The sequence below is a fragment of the Spermophilus citellus genome, assembly GCF_964194105.1.
Source record: "Spermophilus citellus genome assembly, chromosome: 5".
Taxonomy (NCBI): domain Eukaryota; kingdom Metazoa; phylum Chordata; class Mammalia; order Rodentia; family Sciuridae; genus Spermophilus; species Spermophilus citellus.
In genome coordinates, this window is record NC_138186.1 from 55,837,066 (window position 1) to 55,854,017 (window position 16,952).

The following is a 16,952-nucleotide window of genomic DNA, read 5'->3' on the forward strand; positions in this document are numbered from 1 at the left end:
GGTTGCTGGGGAAAGCAGGGGCTTAGGAGAGAAAGGGAACTGGACTTAATTGTGAGTGGACTGTGGCACTTTTAAATTCTAGAATTTACTTGCAATTGGTTTTATCTTGGTTGAATTAAATTGAATTCACAATGAGTTGGGAGTTATGAGGATCCTTCATTGAGGTTTTTTTGGTGTGTGTGTGTGTGTGTGTGTGTGTGTGTGTGTGTGTGTTAGTTATTAAAGATGTTGCATAAGATACACAGATTTGGAGTAAGAAAACTAGATTCGGGTCCAAATTCCCTCATTTGCTGACTGTGTTGTCTTGGGCAAGACTTTTATCACAGATCCCTTTCCTTACAACAACAAAAGAGTGAACCAAAGATGTGAGGTTCAGAGAAGACATAGATGAACAAGTTTTGGAAACTATAAAGAATTAAGCAAGTGCAAGTCATCATGTTAAAGACCACTGTCACATTGGTAAGCCAATGCTCAGTAACTGTTCCAATATTTTGGTGAATTGATGAGAGTATCAGGTAAGATTACATTTGGCCATAAATGGCAGAAGCCTCAAGGGTAACAAACATGCAGGGGGTTCTTTTTCTGATAGAACAAGAAGTCTGAAGAAGGTGAAGCCACTTATGGATGTCATTTAGTGTTCAATCTCCTACTTTCCTGAAAATGGCTTTTGTTCTCAAGGTTGCAAGACGGCTGCCTCATGTCCAAGAATCATATCTATACTCCAGGGGAGAAGAAAGGGGACAAGGAGGAATAAGAAACATCAAAGGGCTGAAGGCGCTTGCCACTTGAATCTGACCTTGTCTTTAAAAGTTTTGTGGCAGCTCCCCCTGCCTTCCTCATTCTAATCTCACTGGCCAGAATGGGGTCTCCTAGCTGTCCCTGGCCACAGGGGGACCTGGAGTGGTGAAGACTGCAGATTTCCAGCTTCTGTATTCCAGGAAGGCAAGGGAGAAGGGGCTTGCCAATGGGGTTCTGGAAACCAATTCACAGTGTCTGCTGCAGGGCAGAGCTCACTTTGCCAATGGAGCCTTGTCTTGGGGGAGAAGATGGGGGAACAGTGAGATATGATGCTCAGGAGAACAACCCAACAGTGACCAAACAGCAGGGCTCTGGGGCCTTCCATGGACAGATCAAAACAGTTTGGCTAATCCCAAGACTTGGCTCCTTCTGACAAGCAGCCCTAACCAGCTGCAAATGAAAGGTTGAATACATCCCAAGTCCTGGGGTCTCTCCTGTACGGTAGCTGGGGTTAAGGAACTCCTCTACTTCCACACCATTCAGCAACAGAAGGTTCACAAAAGTTGTGCTTTAATGATGGTTCTCACTTAACCTTGCCTCATCTCATTAATTCAGGGGACTATATATCCATACAGTTTTGTTATGTACCTGGATAAATAATTTGCATATCATGTTCCATTTTAAAGTTCATTCTCCAATCCTTGGGAGCCACGAAGAATAAAGAATACTGGAGGATGGCCCCTAAACTAAGCCATTTCCTCTAGCTCCTTCAGCAGGCTGGAGAAATAACTACTGAATTCCAGACCCGAATGCCCAGAAGATTCTATACAAGTCACCATGGTGATGGAAAGGGAGGCCTTTTAGAGTGGGACTCCTGAGTGTGGGGGAAATGGGAGAAGATCAAGGACTCACCCGAAGGGTGCTGGCAATCATGGAGGAGATGGTTGCTTTTGACTGAGATCATTTCCAATCCAGTCAAGGAGATGGACCACAATCACATTTAAAAAAAAAAAAATTAAACATAAGTTTTAGAAGTATGAATAAGAGCTATTGTAAATGGCTCCAACTATGTATATAAAGCAATGAAGTAAGATGAATTGACTGGCACACAGTTGGAAAAGCTATACAGAAGCAGGGAGTGTGGAATATAATTTAATAAATACACACACACACACACACACACACACACTCCCAAAAAAGAAATGGAAAAGTTGTTAGGGTGTGGACCAGGGCTTCTAATTAGCTGCTGGATGGTGCCTGATCTCTCCCCTCTCTTGCCCAGGCACTTTCTTGGGACATATTGTTCCAGAAGGGGCACTTTGGTGCAGAGAGGGGATTTCCCCTCCTGTTCAGCTGGGCTCCCACCAGCCTTTTGCCGCCACCCAGGGCAGGAGCAGAGGAGAACCCCACCACGCAGGTGGCCACTTTTGCCTCCTTGACCCTGACATGCTTCCTACCAGGGGGGAACCCTGAAAAGACTCCTTGCCAAAGTGGGGAACAGCTACCCTTATTGTGTGCCTCGCCCTGCCTGCTGCTCTCTCCCTCCCTCCCTCCCTCCCTCCTCTCCGTTCTGTCTAAAAGTGTGAAAATTACAAATCCCAGGGAACTGCAATCAGAACTCTACCTAGGGAAAATTCAGAGTATCCTTGCCATAAATATCCTGCTCCAAGGCGCCTGACGTCAGAGCGGGGCGGGCGGGCTGCGCGAGGCCGGGCGGGAGGGAGCCGCCGGGGCTGCTCTGGAGTACAGTCGAGGACAGAGCCGAGCGGAGCGGCGGAGAGCCGAGCAGCGGCCGCCCTGCTGGGGACCCGAGCTGCGGAGCCGCGACGCGCCATGGGGGCCTCGGGGTAGGTGTCGCGCCGCGCTCCGGGGCCGGTGGCCGGGAGGCATCTCCACGCTTTCTGCCCTTCACTTTTGGACTGCAGAGCGCGCACTGGAGAGCAGCACCTCCGCGGGCCGGTTGTTTTGTTTCTCTCTCCAAAGTGTTTGCAGGAGCACGGACACTGGAGCGGGCTGCCGGGGCCTGTGTCTGCCAGTGTGTGTCTGGGTGTGATTGGGCGTGTTTGCATTGGGCTTGTGTGAGTCTGTGCGGGCACATCTGGACACAGGAAATGTCTTTGGAAAACTTTAAAAATTTTTGTGTGTGTGTGCGGCTTTGAAATCGGACTCCTACGTTGTCACAAGTGGACAGATATAGACAGTGGCTCCCAAGCTGAAAACTTTTTGGGGTGGCTTTTCCCAGTCCAGTTTGTGCCTTCACTTGGGTGGACCCCAGTCTTCTCAAGCCCCCCGGCTTCCACTTGGAGGCCTTTCCTCTGGTCGGCAAGCAGGGCAGCCCAAGCAGGGGCTGAGGTTCTTGTTCTAAGGGCAACGGGACTGGGAACATCCCCAGAAAGGCAATCTCTGGGACGCTTGGCACCTGTGACTGGAGCCCGACCCCAGGCCAGGTTGTGCTCCTGACCTTTCCAGCAACGGGTCTCTGACTTAACTGGGAAAGGAAGGATCTGGTCTGGTGGCAGGTAATTGTAAGGAGGATGCAGAGGATGGAGGAGGTGGAGGTGACCCCAGGTTGTGGCCCTGTGTCCAACTCTGCCCAAGAACCTGGAGCAGGGTAGACATTTCTGCCACATGTGCCCTTGGTGGTGTGAGCTCCGGGTTCTCCTAGAGTGCTTGGTGTGGTCCCCAAAACAAGATGCAAACTCCTAACATAAAGAGATGTGTCTGTGCTGTGGGATGGAGGAAGGGGGGCAGCGAGGGAGAGCGAGAGAGAGATTTTTATCAAAATTGAACACAGATTGCTGAGGTCTGGGCTTGATTTAACTCTTTGCTCTCTGCCGTGGCCACTTCTCTACAGTTGTGTGGTGGATTCAGAAAGTTCCCTGGAGGGTGGCAAGGAAAATCACACCTCTCCAGGAAAGAGTCCCTGGAGGTTTTCCTGGAAGCCCACAGAGGAATGAAAACAACTTCCCATCTTTAAAATATTTCAAGTTTTGTGTTTACTGACTTCTGAGTTTGGTGTCAGTTTCTTGGATTTCCGTTTTCCCCCAGGACCTAGATGGGGAACATCGTTCAACTAGGGGCTGTGGGTGGCAGGGACCAACGGGCTCTGGATTGCACAGTGCAGGACACACTGCGTTTCGGTAGCTGGGACCCAGGAGCAAGTGACCGCAAGAGAGCTTGGATTGTCAGCTTGTCTCTTGCCAGGTCTCTGGTTTTGTAGTTTGCAGTTGAACCAACCTACAGCATTTGGGTGGGAGGAAGATTACTGGACTCTCCCTATGTCCTAGAGAAAACGAGAGAATGAAGGGACATGGGGAGGAAATCTGGAAATAAAAACAGACCCACAGGAAGTTGAGATTTGGGAAGGATTTTAGAAATTATACAAATTGAGCCCCAGGGAAGTGCCATAAAAGACGGAGCAGGCAGCAATGTCAGACATGGACTCGTTTAACTTCAGGCGTGTGTCGCCCACTGGAGTGTGGGGAAGAAGGAAATCATCCCGTGGACCATGTAAACAAGAGTGCGTGTAAACAGGGGCCGCCGGGTCCCCACGAGATGACAGCACGCACATGACTGCGTGGTGATTGGCATGGCTTCAGGCTTAGAGGCATCAATGGCCCATTTCTTCATCTGGGCTGGGAACTTCATCCCACCCCCATTTCTTCCTCTAAAAAAACAACTGTGCTATTATTGTCTTGCTCCCTGGTAGCTGCACACTCTGGCCCCTAACTTCCAGCCAGTTTTTAGGACTTTCCCTCTGGATCTTTGGATGCTGAGGGAATACTTGTGCCCCCATCAGGACAAAAAGGGGAGGAAAAAATTCTCCTGAGCCTTAGGACTCAGGAAGGGGGAGGTGTGAGGGCAGGACCAGTAGTTGGAAGCCAGTAGATGATTTTGCCTTTGGAGGGTGAGGGCGGGTGGGTTGAAATACTACTGCTCTCTGTGAGAACACCCCTCCGGGTCCATCTTCTTCCCAATTCCCTGTCTTCGATGTTTTTTGACTTAACATTGTCCTCATTACTGAATAGGTTTGGGTCCAGGGTAAGGAATGAAGATAAAGGCTAAGGTGGCCTCCTAGGGGAACAGAGATAGTGAGGGTTGTGAGGCTTTCTTCTTTGATTTTAGTAGAGCCAATGGAAGTAACATGTTGAACTGTTCTCATTTGTTCCCATTATTTAAAAAAAAAAAATAGAAGACTAAATACCCCCCCCGGGGGGGGGGCAGAGGAGATCCATCAGATAGGACTTCTAGAAATACTCTTGGTCCAGCACAGGAATCCCCAGGGAGAGCTTGACCCAAGGGTTAGGCTTTCAACTCTTTCAAAGTGTGGAGTTTCTCCAGAGGGTGAGTGGAATCCTGGCCCCTCTGGGTTTGCCCTGAGAGACATCTCATCCACCTCAGACCCAGGATGAATTCCCAGGCCACCAACGCGTGGGCTGATATGGAAGTCATCTTACTGTTCCTTCTATCAGCTCCGGCCTCTGGCCAGCTCTTTATCCTCTCTGAGATCAGATTAATTAAGGAGGGTACATCCTCAGGCATTTTGGATGGTTCAAAGGACAAACACACCCAGCAGAATGAACAACGGAGAGGTTGTCCTTGGCTTTGGTAGCAGTTGACCCTCTAGGTCTTAATAGCCAGAGACTCTGTCCAGGACCCTGTGCCACTTACCTCTGGATCTCGAATGCAGCGTGGCCCAATGGAAAGAGGGCAGATTTGCTAGCAGAGCACTCTGGGAGAGAACTGAGATCCATGGGAATCGGAAGCCTGGCGTGCATTACTTATTCCTTCTGGGCTTCAGCTTCCTCATCTGTAAACTGAAGATAAATTCAAGGTTATTACAAAAATGACATTTATGCAGAAGGACCAAGAAGGAAGCCAGGGATACTTAATAAATTGAATGTCATTTAAAAAAAAAATTTCAGTTTTTCAGCCAGCAGGAGCCAATGTTATTTGGAAAGGACCCCCGCCCCCGCCAATCTGTCCTCATATTTTCCATGATTGTAGGCCAGTGGCTGGAGTTGCTAGGGCGCAGGTTGCCTTTCTTTCCTCCCTCTAGGAAAGGTGACCAATGAGGATTATCCATGAGCATGACCTGGTCCGTTATCCTGAGGGGTGGAGGAGGCTTCAGTCATCCTGGAGAGCTGACCTGCAAATCATTCCCGTGTTGGAGCTATGTGGGGAGGGAGGAGGGCAGCTGAGCAGGCTCTGTGTGTGTGTGTGTGTGTGGTGGGGAGGGGTGGGGGGAAGGGTTGCAAGGTGGGCGTGGTCAAGAACCAGTTGAGTCTGGAAGCAGAAACCTGAAAGCAGAGGTTGGCTAGGCAGCCCTTGCTTCTGGAGGGTGCTCAGGTCAGAGTAAGGGAGAGGCTGTTGGGCTGTGAAGAGTGGGGGCTCCAGCCTTTGTAAATATGCCCGGTGGGTGCTGGTGGGAGGCTGCCCCCTGAACCCTGCTGGATACATTATCCAGGGGAGTGACTACTCCGGGGAAGGAAGGAGAATCTGATGCTGGAAAGAGCAGCTGCAGGTCCTCTTGGCCCAACCCAGAGCTTCTAAGTTATCCTTCAAGTTGACATTTAAGACTTTGAAGATCACATTTGTTTTTGTTTTGTTCAAGCTCTCTCTTTAACCGTGGCCTGGGATGACTTTTAAGCTTTTAGAGGCTCAGCCAGTGGCCAACTTCTCTTGAGATGGCCCAGATTGGGGGTCAGTGAATTCCTCCCTCCTGGCAGCATCTATTTCTCCAACTCGCTCCTCACATTTTTTGGTTTGTTTTTCATTTCATTATGAGGTTCTAAAACTGCACAGTAAGATGTTGTGGAGGGAGGAAGTGTCTTGGCTTTGAACTTGTGCATGATTACATGAGTGCTGCCCAAGGCTTATCAGCACAGTCTGATAAGTCATTAGCTGGTGTTGTGGGCTTCTTTCTAGGTTAACAGAGAGAGGGAGAGACAGATACACAGACAAACACCTGGGAAAAACAAATTTTAGGTAGTTTTATGTCTCTTTATATCTTGGCCTAGAGCCACACCTGTAATCCCAGTGGCTAGGGAGGCTGAGGCAGGAGGATCATGAGTTCAAGGTTAGCCTCAGCAATTTAGCCAGGCCCTGTCTCAAAAAGGGGGGGGGGCGCTGGGGATGTGGTTCAGTGGTTAAGTGCCCCTGGGTTCAATCCCTGGTACAAAAAAAAAAAAAAAAAAAACTTGGTCTATGAGAATCTGAATAACGTGTAGGCTACCCTGTGGTTCTGTGAAAAGAGCTGTAGAGTCAAGCATACTAGGATTTGAGCTTGGGCACCACCAGGCCATAAGCCATTCAGCCTCTCTAAGCCCTCTTCATCTGTTAAATGAGAAACATAATTATTCTGTTTTCCCAACATTGTTCTGAAGATGGAATGAAATCGTCCATGGACAGGACTTAGGAAAGTGCTTGGTTGCTCTTCCTGTCTTCCGTTCTAAGCTCAGGAAAGGACGTGGATTTGGACATTTTCCCATAAGTCAAAGCAAGCAAACCACTTATTTGAGGTTTAACAACAGTGCTCAGAGGTGAGGTGTCCCGGCCTGGAGATGGAGACCTTTATTACAACAGCAGAGCACAGCTCAGCACTCCCCAGCCAAGCAAAAGGCAGCGCCCTGTGACTCTCGGTGGAGATAAATGAAAGGGCAGCATCTTACTCTCCCATGAACCAGGGCTAACAGAGAATTCCCTGCAGATCTTGTTTCGAAAATCCCCAAAACTGTCTTGTTCAAAGAATCAAAGTCAAACCTTGGTTTAAAAAAAAATCATTGAGGCAGCCCCTAACATAACCCAATCATAATGGCACGGTTTAATGACAACAGTACTTTAAATTTTTGTAACATTCTACAATATGAAAGGCACACACTTTCATTTAAATAGCATCTTACTATGAGATTGGTATTAACCACACTTTACAGCCCAGACTCTGAGGACTTCAAAGATTCATACTATTTTACATAACAAGTAAATGGAAGACACAGAAATCAAGCTTTTATCCAAGCTGTGGGTCTCAATCCTGGCTGCACCTTAGAGTCACATGGGGGAGTGGTTATGCGCCCATGCTATGTCAATTAAATTAGAACCTAGAGGGTGGGAAGTGTGTGTGGGGGAGCCCATGCATCCACAGTTCTACAACCTCCCCAAGTGATCTGAAATCATAGACCAGTTGAAAACCCTGATCTAATGGGAACATAAACAGCACCAAGTAAGCTCCAGGACACTGCATAGGCAAAAGGAACAGGTAAGACTTGGCCTGGAGTTAAACTCTGTGAAGGCAGGGACTTTGCAGAACCTAGAATACTGTCAGGAAGACTCTCAGTGGACATTGGCTAACTGGATGAATGAACAAAATACTGTAAATAGAAGTTGGTAACATTCATCCATATCCAACCTGTCACCCTGTTTTATAAATAAAGGTTTTTGGAACACAGCCATGCCCATTTGGTTATAAATTATCTATGGCTATTTTCCATGTTGCTGTGGCAGCATTAAGTAGACATAACAGAGACTGTATGGCCTACAAAGCTGAAAATATTTACTTTCTTGTACCTTCCAAGAAAGATTTGCTGGTTTCTGTTCTGGGTTTGACATGAACAGAGCAAGTGTCACTGAGGGAAGATCACTACAGCATAGCCATTATGTTCCAGGATCAGGACACAGTGGTGCACTCTGTAATCCCAGGTACGTGGGAGGCTGAGGTAGGAGGATTGTAAATGCAAGTCCAGCTTGGGCAACTTAATGAGATCCAAATAAAAGATGAAAAGGGCAGGGGATAAAAAAAAATACCATTCTAGAAGCAGAAAAACCTGTGTGCCATTTCTGACTTCCCACTTACCTATCGTAAGAATTTATAAATTATTTTGCATTTTCAGTTCTTAGTTTCCTCATCTGAAAAATGAGGATAATAATAAAATAATACCTCCCTCACAACACGGTTTTGTGGGTTGTGAGCCCCTGGCCAAGAGCCTTGGCTAGGATGATTGTTAGCCAAGAAGAGGGGAAACTAAGTAAATCTAAATCCATTATCATGAGACAGAACAAAGGCTGTATAGGAGCAAATTAGTAAGTAAGTCTGTGTGTGAAGACCAACCTGAGATTTCCAAGATATGGGGTGTCCTTTCAAGACAGAAGGGGAGAGCCAAGAAGGCGGATTAGGAGCAGGCAACATTTCCAGCTTCTCTGTGGCTCAGAATCAATACAGCATGGGTCAGGTCCCAGAGTACATGAATGAGCTGCTCCTGTATGATCACTGCTGTCAGTCAATACTTCCCATCATTCCTTAAGAGTAGATGTAGGTCTTGAGGCACTGAATCTAGTCACGAGAATGTTCTTCTTCTGTACCTTTATGCATAGATCTCTCTACCCAAAACACCCTTCCCCAGTCCTATCTTCCTGGCCTACTCATCCTTCAAGCTTACTCAGCTGTCTCCTTCTCTCAAGCTCTCTCTGCAGGCCTCCTAACAATCACTCCTTCCTCTTTAATTCCATGAACTTGGCACACAACTCTGTCATGGATTTAACAGTCAAGGAAGGACTAAGTCTCCAAGCCTTCTACACGACTGAAGTTCATAAAACTCAAATTGCAGTGTAGAATCTACACTTGGGTAGCTGATTTGCATCAGTTAGACCCTTAATCCAATGCAGTAATCTCTGGGTCAGCCCTTGAGGAATAAGATGTGCTCCAGTGTGGACGGAATTGCAAGAGCCAATACCCTCAACCAGCCCAATGGGTGAGAGCTACCCAGTTTACAGACTGTGTAGACACTTTGTGTCCTCATCACTCCGTTCTCTGAGGGCCCCTACTACCTGGAACACTTCTACTAGTGACTAGCCAGGGATGGGGAAAGATGGAAGAAACTTAAAACCAACTCTTTGACTTCTTGTGAGCAGATGTGGTGAAAAGTTGGGTTTTGGCTTCCCTGAGCTTTTTGTATATATGTGCCAAGATAATTGGGAGTTGGCCTGGTATGGCTGGCTTTCATTAGCACAGTAATAGAGGGAAGCATGGTCACAGATTTAGCAAAGAGCAGGTAATTCCCACCTTTGCTCTTCTACTACAGAATGTGTTGCATAGTTTTTATAGATTTTTAGAGGCAAATCTTTTTTGGTGGCAGATATATATTATCCATGGAATAATGTTAAAATGAAGTTCTTTTCTAATGGTTAGGGAGGAAAAGTATGCAAAACCCTTCACATGGAATTAAATATTTCTTTTGATCATCTTCAAATGGACAATTAGGAGCTGCCTAAAGGAGAAGAAGGAGAGAAAATGAAATCGTATTTTCATATAGGCCCGCCCCCCTCACACGGTGCTAAGTGAGTCATTTAAAAAATCTTATTGATTATTTGATTTTTACATATTATGAAAGCAATTCTTCCTTGATTAAATGAGTAGATTAATATCATGCAAAGACGAGTAGAACACTCATCCTATGTCCCTCGCACACACCTTGGCAATTAGTGTTCATATCTGGTAGCTGAACTTAAAGTTAAGTTAAAAGCCTTGCTATTCCTCTGTGCATCTAAATATCTACAGGTGTATGAACAGGAACGGGGCCGTGTGGCTTGCATATTTGGTTCTCACTGAAATTGAATCTTTCTGTGCATGCTACTCTGCAACCTACTTTCCTTCTTCTCAACCATATGTTGAGGGTATCACTACAGAATGGATCTAACTTTTAAAAAATTTGTTGACTTCTTTATGCCTGGACATACACAGCTCTACCTTTTGGAGATCATGTTTTCCTTGCTAGGATGTTCATTTTTCCTTCAGTTGGTTACTAAATGAGGTTTTACCCTGATCCTGCTGAACCAAGTATCCTACATCACCTGGGAAGGCTTTGCTTGGGCTCAGGCTGCAGGATGGACACACAGCTTGGTGGACCAACTTGGGGAATGAATGACTTCAGGCTATGTGTGCTTTCCTCTCCCTAGGGAAGCTTGGGGTGTCACACCCCATGGCTGCCTACGTTGGTCAGCTTTTCGTTACTCTAACAAATACCTGAGGTGATAAACTGACAAAGAAGAAAGGTTTACTTGGGTTCACAGTTTTGGAGGTTTCAGACCCTGGTGGGTTGGCCCTGTTGTTCTTGAGCCAGCCTCAGGGGGGGGGAAGTTCACAGTGGAGCCAAGCTTTCCACCTCATGGTGCAGAAAAGGAAAAGGTAGGGGCTGGGGCATAACCAGGGCACACCCCTAAGAGCTGAAGACCTCCTACTAGACCCCATCTCTTAAAGGTCCACCACCTCCTAGTATTACCATGCTGGGCCTTTAGTGGCCCATAGGTCTTAGGAGGACATTACAGATCAAAACTGTCAGCAGTGCCCTCTCTGCTCACCAGAGTCAGCCTTGCCTCCTTGGGTCTCCTTAATCCCTGGATATGTTGGCCAGGAAGCACCAAGACTGATAAGCTGGATTGGAGAAGAGTCCTACTGGAGTAAGTAAGGCCGCATGGTCTCATGGTCATGTGTTTGGACTCTACACTCAGATCATCCGGCTGGATCCAAATCTCTGTGTGGTAGATAGATGCTGGGCAGCACCACCCAGACCCCTAGGCACCCGGTCCTCAGCCGCAGGGAGTGCTGGCCACTGTCAGCCCTCCTTAGAATTAACTCTCCCTGCCACCGTCACTGCTGACCACACTGCCCTCCTGGGTCACCCTCAAGCAGTGGCTGGGGAAGCTACGATGGCCTAATATGGGGACATTCTGAGGAGCATCCCAGCTTCCCATGGGCCTGCAGGAGGCTGCGCTGGATCTAGGTCCTCTTGTCCCCACTCAGTGCGGCCTTTACCCTCCCCTCCCTCTTCCAGGCCACCGTCCAAGAGCCCTTCTTGATAAACCTCCTGCCCCCATCACTGTGTCTCATGACCTGCCCCTGAGGACCCTGCTTTGCCATCGAATAACTTGCCCAACAAGACACCACCCGGGTCTGTGCTGCAGGTTTCTCACCTGTGAAAGGGAGATCATAGCATTCCCTTCTTTACAGGGTCACTGAGACCGTTAAGTGGGAAGGGGTAAGAGCCTGGTAAGACTCCATGAGATTTGATGACATTGTGTGAATTTGCCTGGGAGGAGCGATTATTTTCTGTCTCTGTGGTAGCTATGTGAGACTAGGAAAAAAATGCATGTTTTTTTTGTTTTGTTTTTGCTGGGTTCTATTCCGTGTGCTTTCTAGGTGAACATCACCTGATTTTTCTGTGAATAGAGTTGTATCATAACTGGGCAGAGTAAGCGAAAGTCCTGACTTTTAATGTCAAATTCGCATTTGTCTCCCGCCCCATCTGAGGGGTGTGGGCATATCTGGGTGGAAGCATGACCCAATAGCTTAGTTGCTGTCCTGTCTGGAGACAGGGGACTAGACAAGTTGACCTTTGGGGATTCCTCTTCATCTTAGTGGCGCTTTTGCAATATGTAAAGGGTGGTCTCAGGGGACCCTGCTGGTTGGTCCCCTAGGAGCTACCTCCCTGCCTGCATAGATATTCACATGGCGCCTGCGTGGATCTCTCTGCCAAGCCTGATTCTGCCTTATAGGTGTTCGTTTCTTACTCTTTTGTCCCAGGCACAGGTTGTCTTTGGCAATATGCTTTGAATATTCTGCCTCTCAGGTTATGCACCCTGGTTGCTCAGCCTGAGTGCCAAAGCAGAGCTTGCCTATGTGACAAATGCTTGATGTGCCAGGCCCAGAGACCCAGACTCACAACCACCATCTAAACATATTCCCAGGGGCAGTGTCAGCCCTGCTTCTGGGGTTCCCCCCAGAGCCATATCCCCAGCCTCAGGTCCCCTTGTCTGGAGCAGGGAGGGAAGAAAGTGACTCCAGGTCAGTGGGGAGAAGTGTCAAAATTTTCCCAGTGCCAGAGGCAGCTTGGAATTTAGTTGGAAACAAATTCAGAGTTTTCTGTGCACTTTGGACAGTAGAAGGACCAGCCTTTTTAACTCTCCTTTTTTTCGTCTCCATCAATAGATTTATCAGCCTGTCTCCCACCATGAGGCATTGCTCTGGCATTTTCCCAGAGATAGAGTTGGAAACCCCTTCGCCACTCTAAGACACCCAATCCATGATTTACCATCATCACTGCCCCGAACAGAGGTAATGTTACTGATGCCCATGGCGGCCTCAGTGGAAGCTTGGGCTGATGGAACCAATGGACAGACAGGATTTCTTGACCGTGAGAGGCAGTGTAAGGCCATTTTTTCCAGATCACAGGCCCTGGGTTCAGATGGCCTTGTTTCTAATGCTGACTCTACTTCTTGCTTTCTGTGACCTTGAGCGGATCACTTCCTCTCTCTGTGCCTTAGTTTCTCCATCTGTAAGATGAGTTTTAAGTGGATAAAATGGATGCCTTATATAGTTTAAAAGAAAAGAAAGAAGGTCCTCAAAGCCATGTCTGGCACATAAAGCACTAAGAATCGTTGACGTTGTTGACGGCGATGATGGAGAACCGATACCATGTCTCCTCAGCTCTTCTCCCCACCATCCCGGCAGGTGCCTGCATACAGCAGGAGCTCAGCAGACATTTATTAAATAAGGTGTCCCGCCGCTTGTTTAAGCTAAGTGTCTGCCTACTTAGTCTGCTCAACTCTTTACCAAAGAAAGAAATGTATTTTCCTCTTTCAAACTTTGTATGAACTTCTTTTGAAGTTCAACATAATTCAGAAAATACACGATTTATAAGGGACATTGCTCATTTCACAAACTAGACACCTGGGTAACCAGCATCCTGCTCAAAAATTGGAACATTCCAAGCCCTTCCTCCCTCCACTCCATACCTTCTCCAAGAAGGCCCCTGTACCTGCTTCTGGTTACTGTCTTTCCGTAATCCTGTCTCCTAACATTATTGATTAGTGTCTCCTGTTCTTGAACTTTGTTTAAATGGAATCATGCAGGGGATTCTCATCATGTGGCTTTTTGTGCTCACCATCATTGTTGTGTTCTCACTATTGTGTAATACTCCATTACATGGATCTAGTACTCTTTATCCATTCTTTTGTTGGTGGACATTTAGATGTTCTCCAGGTTTGGGGCTGTTGTGAATAGTGTTGCTGTGCACGCCTGTGCACCTGTTGGGTAAACTCAGGGATGCATTTCTGTTGGTACATTTCCTGGGAGTGTACCTGCTGGATCATTGGAAATGTACATGCTCAGCTTGAGGAGTACTGCCACTCTTATGAAAGGTTTACCATGTTTTCTGTTTTCCTTAAAGATAGGAAGCAGGTACAACTGGGTCATGAAGAGGCTTGAGACCTGGTGAGATACCATCCTCTACACCCTTTCTATCTGAGAGTTCACATGTTCTGGAACCTGCTGGATGATTCGGTCCTCTATCCAAGGGACTGTACCAGGCATTTCCACTTATTCTGCTTCACCAGCTCCTCACAGCAACACCACGAGTTGGGTCTTATTTTACAGGCGAGGAGAGTGAGAATTGTACGAGGAAACTTGAGTGATTTTCCAAAGGTCACATAAGAAACTGTCAGTCAGGAGAGGAAACAGGATGCCCAAATCTAAGACTCACGCCTTTTGGGAACCCCTGGTGACTCATTTTGGCTTCAGTGTGAGCACTGTAAAGAAAGACACAGACGTAGGGACTGTTCCCTTAGGACCTGGGTGGGCTCTGGCCTGATGACTATGAGAGTTCTGCAGAAGGGAGCAGGGATAAGGCAACCCAATGACCTTGGGAAGCCAAATTGCTTTCCTACCCAGGGGCTGTTGGAGAAAGTCATGAATTTCCTGGAAGGCCAGGGAGAACACATAATTTGCTGTCTGAATCAGGACTCGTTCAAGAGTGAAAGGGCCACTAACTGGATGGGACAGTAGGGAAATCGTGTAAATCGAGACTGTATCAGGTAAGCTGGGATGTATGCCTACTCTCTGGAAGTCTGAGTGGGCGTCACTGACGTGGTCACAGAGACTGAATGGGTCATTTTTAACTCCTTCAGAACATGGTGTGGAGTTTGCCCTGAGGTCATGTACTTCTAGTCTTCTCTGGATTTGGCTCAGACAGAGGCTCTTCCTCTGCTCCCCACACATTCCTGACTCAAATGGGACTTCCTTTGACAGCTGCATTCACCTTTGAGATTTGTCTGCCACTGAAGCTTCTAGAAGGCTAGGCCTGTGCCTTAGCCACTGTGGTATTTATAGCACCTACCCTAGGCACAGAGTTAGCTCTCGGGAATAATTTGCTGACAGTATACACCATTTATCATGTGGTCCTTCCTCTCTCCCTCCCTCCTTCCCTCCCTTCTTTTCTTCCTATAGAACAAGAGGTTAGTTTAGATTCTTTCTTCTTTTTCTTAGTTGACCTGGAAGAGAAGTCTGTGTGTGTGTGTGTGTGTGTGTGTGTGTGTGTGCGCGCGCGCATGTGTGTGCACATGCACAATCCAAAGTGACAAAGAGTAAAAGTGATCAATTTAATTAGTAGCAGATGATGCTATACCATGGCACTTGGTGTGAGGATCTGGGTTTGAACTCTTGCGTTCCTCTAGTTAGCTGAACCACCTTCCATGAGCTACTGAGCTTTTCTAAGCCTCAGTTTTAGTCCTGTGTGAAATGAAAATGACAGAATGACAGTAATCCCTGTGGTATAGGACGGAAGTGAGTCTGAACAATGTACGCTTATGAAAATCGCTTGGTGCACTGCAAAGCACTGAATGATTCTGTTGGTAGTGGTTTGGGTTGTTCAAAAATATTTGAGAAGGTGCTGGGTGGAAGATACTCTTGTGTTGAGTCAGGCTCTGGGAGTGAATCTCAGGGAGAAAAAAACTCTCTCCTACATCCAGGGCTCTGGTCTCTTAAGTGACAGTGTATGTGTGGCAAGCCCACAGGACTGGGAAATTTTATTAATAAGTCAGGGAGGAATCAGCAAATTCTTCAAGGCCTTAGGGATTGGATGCGGGTGTCAAAGCTAAGGATGCAAAGGATAATTAATTTCTTATTAAGTTCACAGCTGCATTCCACTGGAACAACAGCAAGAATCATTTGAGAGCCTGTGGAGGCTTAGTAGCTTTGGTAGAGTACCGTGGCTTCTAGCTCAGATTCTGGGAATCAAACTACTAGGATCCCAATTCAAATTTCACTACTTAATAAGAGGTAGCCTTGGAAACTGAGTCTCAGTTTTCTCACCTGTAAAATATGATAGTAATTAGTGTCTACCCACAAAGGCAGATAAAATTAAGGCATGCAAAGTACTTAGTGCCCAGAAAAATGTTCACTCCTTAAATATTTGTTATTATTATTTGCCAGATCATTTACTTTCACTAGGAATGCTAGTACTATATGGTGCTAATGTAGTACTTATAGAAGGAAAAATTGTTTTGAGAGGGGGAAAGTCAGAGAGAGCTTCATGGAAAAGAGGCATCCCATGGTATATTTTATTTTTATTTTTGGGTACTGGAGATTGAACCCAGAAGTCATTTACCACTGAGCTACGTCTCTAGCCCTTTTTAAAATTTTTTATTTTGAGACACTACATTGCTTAGGGTCTCATTAAGTGCTGAAGCTGGCCTCAAACTTGTGATCCTCCTGCCTCAGCCTTCCAAGTTGCTGGGATTACAGACATGTGCCACTGTACCCAGCTCCAAGGTATATATTTTAGAGATCTTTTACATCCTGAGCAAGAAGGGTCTTTCGTTTTCATCATTACCCTGATGTTAAAGCTTAAAGAAGACTCAGTATAGAAGAACTCCAATCCCTAAAGAAATAGAGTGCTCTTGGAACTAGGAAATTGAATAACATGTAATCTCTGCTCTCATGCACTTCCATACTGGTTCACCCATTTGCCACCATCATTGTGCCAGGGACTTACTTATACATAGACAAATCCCCAAGGTTCTCAACAGGATCATAGTGGAAAGATCTAGAAAGGAAGAATACTGTCCCATCTGATGAATGTTTATGAGAGAGGAATGCTCAAAGTTGAGGGATTTATATTACATTTAAGAGTTTTTGAAGACACATTATGGAGTGTCTTCACTGCTGGGAAGGTAAATACATGGTGCTTTCTGTAGCAGGAAGATGGGTCAGTGGTTTGTGAGGTCCACAGGTTTTGTATCTTTCAGGTAAAGGTGCACAATGAAAATGTTCAGAACTCTTTTTAGACAACATTAACAACATCTAAAAATGGTATCCCTGCCCCATTGCCTGGGGACTGTGGGAATCACTGCTTCCTCCCTAATCTCATGGCTCATTCAAAGACTCACAA

General features: G+C 46.6%; 1 protein-coding gene across 3 annotated transcripts in view; it reads left to right on the plus strand.

Moving 5' to 3' along the window:
* Nucleotides 1-2,440: 2,440 nt before the first annotated feature.
* DAAM2 (dishevelled associated activator of morphogenesis 2) overlaps nucleotides 2,441-16,952 on the plus strand; it is a 104,936-nt gene continuing 90,424 nt past the window's right edge. For all 3 annotated transcript variants that reach the window (XM_081295090.1, XM_081295092.1, XM_081295091.1), the window contains exon 1: nucleotides 2,441-2,585. The gene's annotated coding sequence lies outside the window, so the exon portion shown is untranslated. The remainder of the gene's footprint in view (nucleotides 2,586-16,952) is intronic.